This window comes from Anolis carolinensis, chromosome 2 (assembly GCF_035594765.1).
Source record: "Anolis carolinensis isolate JA03-04 chromosome 2, rAnoCar3.1.pri, whole genome shotgun sequence".
NCBI classification, from domain to species: domain Eukaryota; kingdom Metazoa; phylum Chordata; class Lepidosauria; order Squamata; family Dactyloidae; genus Anolis; species Anolis carolinensis.
In genome coordinates this window covers 222292422-222305662 of record NC_085842.1, presented here as the reverse complement: position 1 = coordinate 222305662, position 13241 = coordinate 222292422, and positions in this window count along the sequence as shown.

Here is a 13241-nt window from a genome sequence, read left to right as displayed (position 1 = left end):
ATAATCTACCTGGACGATTTTTTGGTGTTTTCTAGATCACAATCAGAACATGAGAACCACGTCAAAATGGTGTTACAACGATTGCGGGATCATGGACTTTATGCCAAACTGGAAAAATGCGCCTTTGATCTACAAGAGGTAGATTTCCTTGGTTACCGCATCTCGCCTTTAGGGCTCTCCATGGATCCAACCAAGGTTTCAGCAGTATTGGACTGGCGGGCGCCAACTAACAAGAAAGAGGTGCAGCGTTTCTTGGGGTTCGCGAATTATTACCGCAAGTTCATTCCAGATTTTGCCCACTGGTCTGACCCAATCACTAGCTGCATCCGTGGAAAACAGCCCTTCCGCTGGACTGATCAAGCAGAGAAAGGGTTCCAGCAACTAAAGAAATTATTCACGTCCCAGCCAATTCTACAGCACCCAGATCCTGGAACCCCTTTTGTTGTGCAAGCGGACGCCTCGGATGTGGCAATTGGGGCTGTACTCTTACAACCGGTGGGAGACCACCTTCATCCCTGTGCCTTTTACTCCCGTCAACTAACCACACCAGAGAAAAATTATACCATTTGGGAAAAAGAACTACTGGCCATAAAGGCAGCTTTTGAAACTTGGAGACATTGGCTAGAAGGGGCCAAATTTCCCATTGAAGTCCACACTGATCATCGTAATCTAGAACACCTAAGAACTGCCCGCAAACTAAACCAGAGGCAGCAACGTTGGGCTTTATTCTTTGAACGTTTCAACTTCCAGATCCATTATGTGACCCCAGCCCAAACCAAGCAAGCAGACGCCCTGTCACGTAAACCGGAATACGCTGCAGGACGCAAGGAGACCTCTGAATCCCAACTGCTACAACCCGAGAACTTTGCCACGCTCACGGTGGGGAACACCAAATCCATTCCCATTGGTTCAACTTCCCCTACTCCAGGACCCATCTGTGCTCAAGAAATCAGGGCTAGTCAGCAAGCAGATGCCTGGGCGCAGGACCAACTTCGCCAAGGTCTGCATTTTCCCTTTTCGCTTAAAGATGGGCTGCTCTGCTATAGAAATCATGTTTATATCCCACCCGGACCGGGCAGGGAAAAAGCGCTTCGCCTGTGTCATGACTGCAAACCAGCAGGACACTTCGGACTATTTAAAACTATGCATTTGATCCTAAGGGATTTTTGGTGGCCCAAGATCCGCAAGGATGTAGAAAAATATGTCAACACCTGCCCAGTATGCCAGCGCTCCAAGATACGAAGGGAAAAGCCCTCAGGGCTTTTACACCCCCTTCCTACCCCATCTCGCCCATGGGAAATAATTTCCGCGGATTTCATCACTGACCTACCACCTTCCTGTGGATTCACCACGATCTTAGTGGTGGTGGACCTTTTCACCAAGTTAGCCCATTTCATTCCCTGCGAAGGCCTCCCCACGGCCAAAGAAACTGCGGATTTATTTCTTCAGCATGTTTTCAGACTACATGGATTGCCCAAGAGTTTAGTCACAGACCGTGGATCTCAATTCACCTCTCGTTTTTGGAAGGCACTACAAAAACTACTGGGCATAGACTCTCGCTTATCTTCAGCTCATCATCCCCAAACAGATGGGCAAACGGAGCGCACCAATGCCACTTTGGAACAGTATCTTCGCTGTTATGTAAACTACCAACAGGACAATTGGGCTTCTCTGTTACCACTGTCTGAGTTTGCCTACAATAATGGAGTTCAAGCTTCTACAAAAGAAACGCCGTTCTTTGCAAACTACGGCTTCCATCCACGTTTCTTTCCCCCTGTCATTGAAACTTCAGAAGTTCCCGCAGCAGAGGATTGGCTGCAGGAACTCACAGCGGTGCAACAACTTTTGCTCCAGCAACTGGACCAAGCCAAAGAGGACTATAAACGCCACGCTGACAAACACCGCCAGCCGGGCCCTGAAATCAAGGTAGGAGATCGGGTTTTTCTGTCCACTCGCTTTCTGCCCTCCCACCGCCCTTGCCGGAAGTTAGATGCCCGTTTCATCGGCCCCTATCCAGTGGTGGCGCAATTAAACCCCGTGACTTTCAAACTCCAACTTCCGCGTTCAATGCGCATCCACCCAGTGTTTCACCGTTCCCTGCTCCTTCCGGCGGATGGTGTGCGTCCTGATACAGACCAACCGGCCCCCCCTCCTGTTTTGATGAATGGGGAGGAGGAGTTCGAGGTTGAGGACATTTTGGATTCTCGCTTTCATCGCCGCCGCCTACAATATCTCATTGACTGGGTGGGTTTTGGGCCTGAGGAACGCTCTTGGGAAGACGCCTCCACAGTCCATGCTCCTGATCTAACCCGTCGCTTTCATCTGACCTATCCCAACAAACCGCGACCTCGCGCCTCGGGGAGAGGGCCCCAGTTTGGGAGGGGCCTTGAGGAGGGGGATAGTGTGATGAACCATGGGCCTTGTAGTCCTGCTCAGGACATTGTAATTCCTGATGAAGATGAAAACTTGGGTTTTTTACCTTCCCAGTCTGAACTGGATTCCTCTCAGCCAGATCTTTCCCAGGCAGATCTGGGAACCTTGCACCTGCAAGAAAGTTGTGCCCCAGAAGTATGTCAAACAACCCCAGAGCCTACTTCTCCCGTGTTCTTGCGCCGGGAGTTTTGTAAACAACAGAGAAGTTTGGATTCAGCTTCGCGCAGGAGTGCGAGGATAGCAGCTAAGAATGTTGCCAATTAACACTGGTTCTCGTGAGAATCTTTAAGGAGTTTAACATCTGGTCTCAGAGTTTAGCTTTCGTTTCTGATTCCCAGAGAACCGCTTTGGTGAGAAAGTTGGACTCTATATAGGTGTTTTGCCCGCGTAGCAACTTCGCGGAGTCAATTCGTCAGCCTACGGAGCGAGTTGTGTCTGGACAGCGCGCTCCGGTTCAAGCCTCGCTCCTGCTCAAGCCTTGCCTTGCTATCCAGCCTTCGCCTTGCTTCCCAGCCTTGTTGATCTACGGACTTTGCCTAGTTTCCCAGGATCAATCCTTGCCTTGTTCCACGGATTTATCAAGTTATTCCACGGACCTTGTTCTTGTTCTTAGTTACCTTGTTCCACGTTCAAGATCAAGTTATTTCCTAGCCACGCTCAAGTTTTATGGACTAAAGGACCTTGTCATCTCCCCTCACTTTGCTTGGCAAAGTGAGTGTTTCGGTTATTGGATTACAACTTTGGACCTTAATATTTCATATTGGACATTATTTCTTTGGACTAATTTTGACCTTTCCTGAAAGGTCTGCTTCTGGACTATCTTTTACATTTGCTTTTACTAACTTTATATATTTCCTTAATAAAGATATTAGATAGATTCTGGCTTCTGCGTATGGTTATTGGTGCTCTGTAGCCTGGGTCGTGACAGGATAATTGAAATCGCCCATGACTACTATATCTCTTCTTTGTGCCTGTTTGGTCAGCTGTTGACAGAAGGCTTCATCAAGTCCTTCATCCTGACTCGGAGGTCTGTAGTAGACACCCACGACAAGATCTTTTTGAGTCCCGGTTCCCTTGATTCTTATCCAGATGCTTTCAAGCTGGTTTCCCGGATTACAGTCTTGCATTTCTTCTGCAACGTAACTGTTTTTGACATATAAAGCTACTCCCCCTCCTCTCCCCTTTGTTCTATTTATGTGAAAGAGGTTATAGCCCTCAATGGTTAAATTCCAGTGATGGGAGTCATCCCACCAGGTTTCAGTGATGCCTATGACATCGTATGTGTGGTGCTGTGCTAGGAGTTGGAGTTCGTCTTGCTTATTTCCCATGCTCTGAGCATTAGTGTAAAGACATGTAAGCCCCTGTGACCTCCCCTCGAACTGTTTATTTGGGATTATTGTGCTCTCTGTACTTGGTCCTTGCTGTGTTTGTGCAGCCCTCCGTTTAGCCTTACGGCGGTTCCCTGTGGTCGTGGGTAATATAGTGTTCGCCAGGCTGTTGTTCCCCTCCCCCAGTGGATTTAGTTTAAAGTGCGCCTGATGAGGTTTGTGAGTCTGTGTGCAAAAAGATGTTTTCCTACTTGTGTGAGATGCACCCCATCGCTTGCCAGTAGTCCATCCTCTTGGAAGAGTAGACCATGGTCAAGGAAGCCAAAATGCTCCTCTTGACACCATTTTCTGAGCCAGTTATTGACCTGTACTATTTTTCCGGCCCTTGTAGAGCCATGTCCTACAACGGGGAGGAGGGATGAAAAGATCACATGTACATTATACAGTTTTAGCTTTGTTCCCAGAGCTCGAAAATCATTTGTGATCTTTTGAAAAGTATGCCTAGCGGTGTCATTGGTACCTACATGAATCAACATAAGGTGGGGAGGGTGATGGGGCTTTAGGAGCCTGCTGAGCCTCTGAGTGATATGGTGTATTTTTGCCCCCGGGAGGCAGCATGTTTCTCGAGCCATCCCATCCGGTCTGGAAATGATGGCTTCCGTTCCTCTAAGGAGGGAGTCACCTACTACCAAGACCTGTTTCCTTTGAGGATTGACAGGGTCCCTTTTGTGCAAGACAGTGTGTATGTCCCCTGAAGAGTGTTCCTGTTGAAGTGAATCATGTAGGTGTAAAGTGTTGTCCTCCTCCTCAACATCCCCAGTGCATTCATCAATGACAATCCATTGAGATACATCCGAGAGCCCATTACTCTCCCAAGGATGTTCCTGTTGCTCCTGGTCTATGATTGGGGATGGAGCATTTGCATGATTACATAAGTGTGACTGTGGTGATGCACTGTCCCTGTCAGGGCTATCCCCTGCGCATTGATCCAGGATGGTCCACTGAGTGGTATCTAAGAAACTGTGGTCCTCCACAAGATGTGTTTCCTGATTGTATGTTAATGATGTAAGAATTTCAAATCTGTTGTGTAAATGCAGCTGAGCAGAGGAGTTCTGCGGAGGCTGCCTGGTCCTGCGTCTCCTTCTATGGGTGACCTCCTTCCAAGCCTGAGGGTTGTCTACCTTTGAGTTGATCTCCCCATAAGGTTGATCTCCCCATCTCCTTTAGAATTAGGTGCTTGGGGGCAAAGGATCCCATAGAAATAATCTGAAGTATGGGGCTTGAGAGGCAAAGGATCCCATAGAAGTGGTGTCTTAAGAACAATGTCTCCTTTAGAGAAAGTGACTTGTGGGACAAAATATCCCATAGAAGTAGTGTCTTAAGAATGATGCATTGATTCTCCTTTAGCGTAAGGGGCTTGGTGGGCAAAGGATCCAATGGAAAGTGGTGTCTCAAGGACAGTGCCATGTGAATTTTTTAAGTGGATGGTTGAACTAATTGGGGGAGGAGACAATCCTGTAAGTAATTTCTCTAGCAGCTGAAGTATCAGGCCAAATAGCTATAAGAATATAATATCCACCAAGTCTTCTACCTTTTAGAGTCTAAACTTTATTAATTTGTTAAAGATTAAATGTAATATGCTCAGGCACAACCTTAACCAAATGTTTAATGTGTAGGCTGAAGGAAACACTACAAAAATAGAACATTTTGTAGAAATAAATCAGAAGCAATTGACAAAGCAACCCTTTCAAAAATAGCCTTGTTTAATTGGAGCCCAATTATCCCAATTATTTCGAGGAAAATTTTGCATAGGTTCAGAGAAAGATGATTATATACAGTCTGAAAACTAAAATTAACTTAAATAAAAATCCAATTTATATATATACACACACACACACACACACATACACGCATACATACTGGTCTTGTGGTGTTGCTTGATGAAATTCAAAAACAAAGATGGCATAATTAGGAAGGAAGAATTCACAAAAGAATATAGGGAAAGATATGAATAAATGAAAAAAATCTCAAGTTTTCTCACAAGTACCTGAAAATATTTTTCTGCTTTAAAGAGGAATCAGAGATTACTTTAAACCCAAATTTCAATTAGTTTGTTTCTTTTGCTCACCTTAAGAGAAGTCTTCAAATCACAAATCTAAATGAAAATAGAAAAGAGAAGGAACAAAGGAAGAATAAAGGCAGTATGTCATAATGAGGAGAGAGTTCCCCTTTCAGAATTATACCAACTTTTATGGCCCCAACATCTCATGAACGTGCACTTTCATTGGTTCTCTCCCAGATGTTCTCATTAAAATTTTATGTCATTTTAAAATTGTTCTGCCTGAAATCATCATTGGATCAAACATTTATTTTTCTGTCCCCCTCCCCTCCACACACCTCTCTTTCAGACATTCAATAAGTCACAAACATCCATATCTCAAGTCCATCCTTAGTCCTATGTAGATAAATGCCTGATTTGGGATAGAAATCACCCTTTGCTTTCTAACTAATCCTTCCACAAAAGATTGTCAGTATTAACACATGTATGCCAGTGCTGAGATTAGCTGATTTGGTATCAGGTCTCTGAAGCACTGGCATCTATTAAACCCAGGCTCAGCTTTTTAACAGAAAACCTTACGTACTCAAGGGGTGGCAAGAATAGATTGCTATCTAATTCCTTTTTAATCGGTGGGATTTTTTTGTGTGTCAGGAGCAACTTGAGAAACTGCAAGTCGCTTCTGGTGTGAGAATTGGTGGTATGATTTCTCTTATCTGTTGTCCTCCTAATAGCAAGCCCAGTTATATTGAGCAAAGAGAATTTTATCAACTTCAGTATCTCATTGTTTTGTACCAAGGGGATTTGCCAGAGAGCTGTCTGCCACAGGCAGTCCCAACTAAGTAATTTCTGTTATAGCAAATTCTAGTATACAAAAATTTTCCAGGCTGTTCCATCATGATATTATACATATATAACTCAACTCTTTGTCAAAACAAAGGCTTTGAATTTTTAATTCTAGCAGCAGGGTGAAACAAACTGTGATTATCTTATCAACGGGCCACATACCTAAATCAAACTGATTAGACTTAGAAAACAAAATCAATTTAACATAAACTCTGTCTTTACTCTATGGTAAAGTTAGTGAACAAAACAATAAAATATAAACTTCTAAGTCTTGACAGCCATGGTCTGTATTATTTCATAGAGAGGTTTGAAGAGATTGAACCTTATCATACTTGGGGATTTGACTCCTTGCTACACTTTGGGGACAGGGCCTGCCGAGTGCCGTCACATGACACTGGCTTGGCTCTGCCCCATTAATCCCCAAAGTGGCGAGGAAGCATTGCACAATAACAACAACAACAATAATAATAACAACAACACACCAGACATCACAGTTGTGGAAAAGAAAAAGATTTGGATTACTGATGTTGCCATACCAGGTGACAGTCGAATTGAAAAACAACAGGAAAAACTCAGCCGCTATCAGGACCTCAAGATCGAACTTCAAAGACTTTGGCAGAAACCAGTGCAGGTTGTCCCAGTGGTGATCGGTACACTGGGTGCCATGCCAAGAGATCTCAGCCAGCATTTGGAAACAATAGACATTGATAAAATTACGATCTGTCAACTGCAAAAGGCCACCCTACTGGGATCTGCGCACATCATCCGAAAATACATCACGCTTGGGAAGTATTTGACTTGTGGTTTTGTGACACAAAATCCAGCAAATCTATCTTGTTTGCTGTCATACAATGTCATTGTGTCAATAATAATAATAACTTTATTTATATACTGCTTCATTTCCTCGAGAGGACTCAGGGCTGTTTCCAACAAATGAACAAAAACAGTCAATTGTCAGAAACATCACACAACAACTGAAACATAGTAAACAAATAAAACAACATCATCAGAACAGAACCAAGACAATTATATTAAAATGGACACAGTTATGATGCTTCCTTGCCCATGATGGAAAGGTAAGTGGATTTTGGGTAGTTCCAACAGAGCTACCCACATTTTTAGGACCTTTCTCCCATGTGATTGGGAAAGGACAATGCTGTAATGTGTGTTGCTGCTCTTTCCTCTGTCTGATGGGGACAAGGCACTGACTCACCTTGTCCTATTCCTGACATGTGATGGGAGAAGGAGGGAGGGTACGTGAGGAGTAGCGAGGCACCTCACATGCCTACTGAAACAGAACAAAATGGAAGGAGGAGATTAGTGTGAAGAGGTCCAAGGTCTCAGTTTTGAAGTATCATTTTAATTGAAAGAGATTTCCAGTGCAAATGTTGTCTTATCTCCAGACATCCTTGTCAGTCCATCTATAAATGACCAACCTGTTCTTCCATGGCTATCTTCCAGACTTGTGTCCAGTATTTCATCTTCAAGGACACACATTACTGTGGGTTCACAATGCTGCAAAATTCCATTATGGCATTTGTAAACCGAAGTCTTCTTTTTTCAGAGAAGAGGGCAGCCTTTACTCCTTGGACAGCTGTTCTTTGCTTCTGGCACTCATTGCTTCTGGCAATGAATGCAAACTGCATTTATGTTCTTCTGATAGGCTGCTTGTAGGCAACTGACTGATCATATTGCCAACAAAAAATTGAACTAAAGAGACCGTTAGGCAGTTCCAGCATTGATCTTTGTACCTGTATGTTGTTTGTTTTCTAAACAGTCCAAATCAACAGAAAATACTAAGCAATAATGGTAAACTAACATTCTGTATTCTACATTATATAGTGATTAACAAATAATTTGCTCATCACCATGAGATCAATAAGAAAGGAACTTTAATTTTCTCATGTATGTGAATGGTAGTAATAGTGTGGAATACATTAAAAACTAATGTTTTTCTTATCCCCAGTGAGTCTTATTTACACAAACTACAATCTTAATATATCAGAGAATTGGTGTAGCATATTTCAGGAATGGTAAATTTCAATGGGGGACAGATTTGACTACCCAGGGACTTGCTACAAATTATGTCTTCATAATTTCCCTTGAAACCACAAATGACCAGAAGTGATTTCAGTTTGGATACACACAGAAAGTCCCACCCTCTGCTCTTGTGTGTTGCAGGCTCCCTCCCTTCTATCTCTCTGTAGGAAAGTTAAGACCTGGTTGTGGGACCAGGCCTTTGACCAATAACAGCAGCAACAATTATTACCATCATAGAACTCAATGACAGACCAGCTATCAGACTAGAAATGAGCTAATTGTATATTTATATGTATACTAGCTGTGCCCGGCCACGCGTTGCTGTGGCGAAGTACGGTGGTATGGGAAATCAGATAATCTGTATTTTATAGGTAGTGTGAAAGAGGCCTACGTGAGGCCTAACTCTGCCTATTCCCTGGGGTGAGTGGGTTGCTAGGAGACCAAGTGGGCGGAGCTTAGCATTCTAACTGGCAGCAATTGGATGAAAGCAATTATTTCTCTCCCTCTAATTAGGACTTTATTTTTCTTTTCTTTTTGTTGTATGAACGTAGAGGCATGGATGAGGGGTTATGCTGCCAAGTTTAGTGTTTCTGGGACGGGTAGTTTTGTTGTTTTGTCCTAGGCCGAAATTTCATTACCCTTTTATATATATAGATTTTTATCAATGTTTAATGTGTTTAATTTTAATTGATTGAATTGTTGTAATATTTTTATATTGTGTTTTATTGTAAGTCGCCCTGAGTCCCCTACAGGTGAGAAGGGTGGGATATAAGTATTGTTATAAATAAATAAATAAATAAATAAATAATCCATGGTAATAGCTTGAAGTGTTAGACTAGGACCTGGAAGGCCTACATTGCCATTCACCTATGGAGACTTCAACCAGAGGGTGAGGATCATATGAGTAAGTAAGAGCTTTTTGCTCTTAGAAAAAGTGTAATATAAATGTAGTCAATATGCAAGAGAAAATAAGTTCAAACCCATGACTTCAGTGCTTTCTTAACATTCAGCCTAATTAATCTGAACAAAATAGATAAACCTATCTATGGGGCAGAGGGCTGAATATAATGCACCTTAAGTCTTCAATGCTTTGCCACCTCTATCTCTGATTTTGTTGCACTGTATAGCTAGTTCTGGAAAATGCTCTACTTGTATTTGCCAGCAGATCTCTGTTTGATCAGGTCTTTTCAGGTCTTAAACCACAGGAATAATTTTACGAGTGGTTTTTAGGTCTTTAGCTACTGAAAGTTCTCAAGTAAATAGACTCTCTTTAGATTGACCTATTCAACATGAGATGCAACAACTCCTTGCCTGTACTCATCTTGTTTAGGCAGAATGCCTGAATGTTTAAATGTTTGAGCAGTGATAACATCAGAAAGCTTTGCTTTCTGGGTTAAAAAAAATATAATAATCAAACTAACAATATCATGGTATTGTAGCCTACAAGTCAAGTTAGGTATCAGGAGCCAGAAAGCTTTAGGAATCTAGGAGTGCATCTATATTGTACAATTAATATGGTTTAGCACCACTTTAACTTCCATAGCTCAATGCTGTGGATTCATGGGATTTGTAGCTTGCAAGGTCTTTAGCCTTCTCTGCTAAAGAATATTGGTCCCTCGCCAAGCTACAAATCCCAAGATTCCATCGCATTGAGCCATGGCTATTAAAGTAGTATCAAACTGCATAAATTCTACAGTGTGTAGATATATCTCAGGGGTCATTTTTACCTGGGACTGTTCAGGGATTGCAATGTGAATTAAACCTGAATTGCAGAAGGTCACTCCCATTAAAATAAAACACCTTCTCACTCTCTTTTTTTGATCATTCAGAATTGAGGGTATATCTTATTTAAATAAATATATATCCGTTTAATGTGATTCTTCCGTTGAAGTAGGGAGAAACAGGGTGGGGAATTTTTCTTAGAGGGCTGCAAAAATTGCCTTGGGAACCGCAGTCTTGCTCCAAACTGAGCCCAAAGGAGCCTGCCTTGACCCTACAATTCCAAAGCTGAAGCCTCTTTAAAACCCCTTGACCTGTTAAGACGCCTTATTGCAGCATCTCTTCATGTGAAAGGATTTGATTTTGGTTGTTTGTGCTGACACAGGCAAATTCACCAATACCTGCTAAGCAGTTCCTTGAAAGTATAATATACAGAAAGGGGCAGTTATACAATTTTTTCCCAGATCATTGAGAGACCCAGAGAGTTCATTCCAAACAATTTGTGTCAATTCTAGAATGCTTATTAAAATGTGACTGTCACAGGGTTGCAGGACTTTGGCAACATGAAACCAGCCGTAAAACAACTATGACATATTTTTGAGAATTGATTGCTTTGTAACTTGGTCCTTTAAAAAGGAAATTAGGAACTGACTATTGCTGTGCATTTGAAATCAATATTTATGAAGCTAGCCCCTGAAGGCTTATCATATTTGAAGGTGTGTGGATCAAATTTAATGCTGGGAGCATCTTTTTAATGCTCCCAGGACCACTGTCTGTCTAATGAAAATCTCTTTTAGGCTGTCAAGCTTCCCTTCGTCCCCATTTAGATAATGTGCTCCATATGTAGAATATGAAAGGTGAATTAATAAATAAATTCCCATTTGCCAATATACATAATGTTTAGATATTCGTTTTAATTTATAAAGGGGAATTTTTTTGGAAAACCATATCAAGGAGATAGATAGGGTGTGCCACAATTACCCATCCATTTCCATGTCTCTTAAAAGATGCTGGAAATTAGTTCCTCCTTTGAGAGTTTCTTGTTTGTTTTTCAAGGGGTCCACAACCTTCTAATTGCAGGCCACTTATCTTTTGAGTAGCACAAGTGGGTTACAATGCTGTAACCCACCTTGAGCCATGAGGAGGGGCCAGCAAGAAATAAAACTATTATTATTATTATTATTATTATTATTATTATTATTATTATTATCCTCCACATACATATAGACAAAGCTCAATCTTTTGGATGTTAAATCCCATATAAAATACATTTATGAAGGATTTACTTTTAAAGATCCCCAAGATCTATTTATAAGACTCTTTTGAGACCTAAGTCTTTCCTATATGTCTTATTAGATATTGCCACTGAATGCCGAGGAGAGAAGTGCAAGGAGCCCCTGATGGTGCAGCGAGTTAAATTGCTCAGCTACTGGATTTGCTGACTGAAAGGTCAGTGGTTCGAATCCAGGAAACAGGGTGAGCTCCCACTGTTAGCCCCAGCTTCTGCCAACCTAGCAGTTCAAAAATATGCAAATGTGAGTACATCAATAGGTACCATTCCAGCAGGAAATTAACGATGCTCCACGCAGTCATGCCAACCATATGGCCTTGAAGGTGTCTACGGATAACACCGGCTCTTTGACATAGAAATGGAGATGAGCACCAACCCCCAGAATCAGACACGACTAGAGTTAAAGAGAAAAACCTTTACCTTTACCTTCTAGTACAAGTATTGGGTAAACTGAAACATCCCTACTGCATTTCCCAAGCAAAACACAGAGTTAGAATGAGCCTTCAAACTGAGCAAGAAAGTGAAGAGACAAAATAATAATTCTGGTGAAAAGATCTACCATGTCTCAACACTGCATTCAATGCAACCTATGTACAGCCGTGGTTGAGAAAGATAAAGTTTATCCCAAGCATCAATATTTTATAGAAATCCAGAGCTATGCAGACAATGACAAAATGTGCATGAGCAATACCTAATGCATACATCGTAATCCTTTTCTGAGATCAGTACAGAATGTATCACAGCTTGGTTGTTGTTTAAGAGGATATTCCCAGTTCCTGACACTGTATATAACCATAACTTCTGGTTGTTAGCCGTGGGCACATAATATTGCATTTACAGCATGTCTAGCACAGAACAAATCACAGAAATGAGCAAACAATACAAGCCATAAGGAGATACCATCTATTATCAACATGGAGTTGATTCATCTCACGAAACCAGAATAGCCACAGATGAATCTTTAATTCTTATTTTAGGCCAACACATAGACATCATTATGTCAAAACACCCAAGAAGCAGATGTGATTAATTATGGTGTTATCTTAGGCAGCATGTAGCACTGTAACTGGTTAAGGTATAAAAATCCTTTTAGTTCTGCCTAAAAGGAAGCTTGATATAGACTGAAACGTGCAAGGAGCTACATGTTGACCAAGATTGGGGTATTTCTTGCTATGGTTTCTGAGATTTCCAACAACTGATTGGAGCAGTATGATTTGTATTTCTCCTCTATAATACTTTTGCCTGCTTTTTCATTAATATTTTGTTTGGACTTCAAACCACTTGTGTGCTTACTGCCCCTGAATCCCAAAGAACCCTTGCCTATGGTAAAATAATCTGAACATTGCATCTTTGCATGCATAGAGCTCCTAGCCATAAAGTTACCACTAAAAAGCTCATTAGTCCTCCAGACTTACTTTGAACTGCATCAATAAAATGTCTTCATGTGCTGTGCCTTGTAGGTATGGTGAATGTTGTTTGTGCTAATTTGGTAGCAAGTTTCAAGAGAGTTTTTTTGCCATGAAACAGA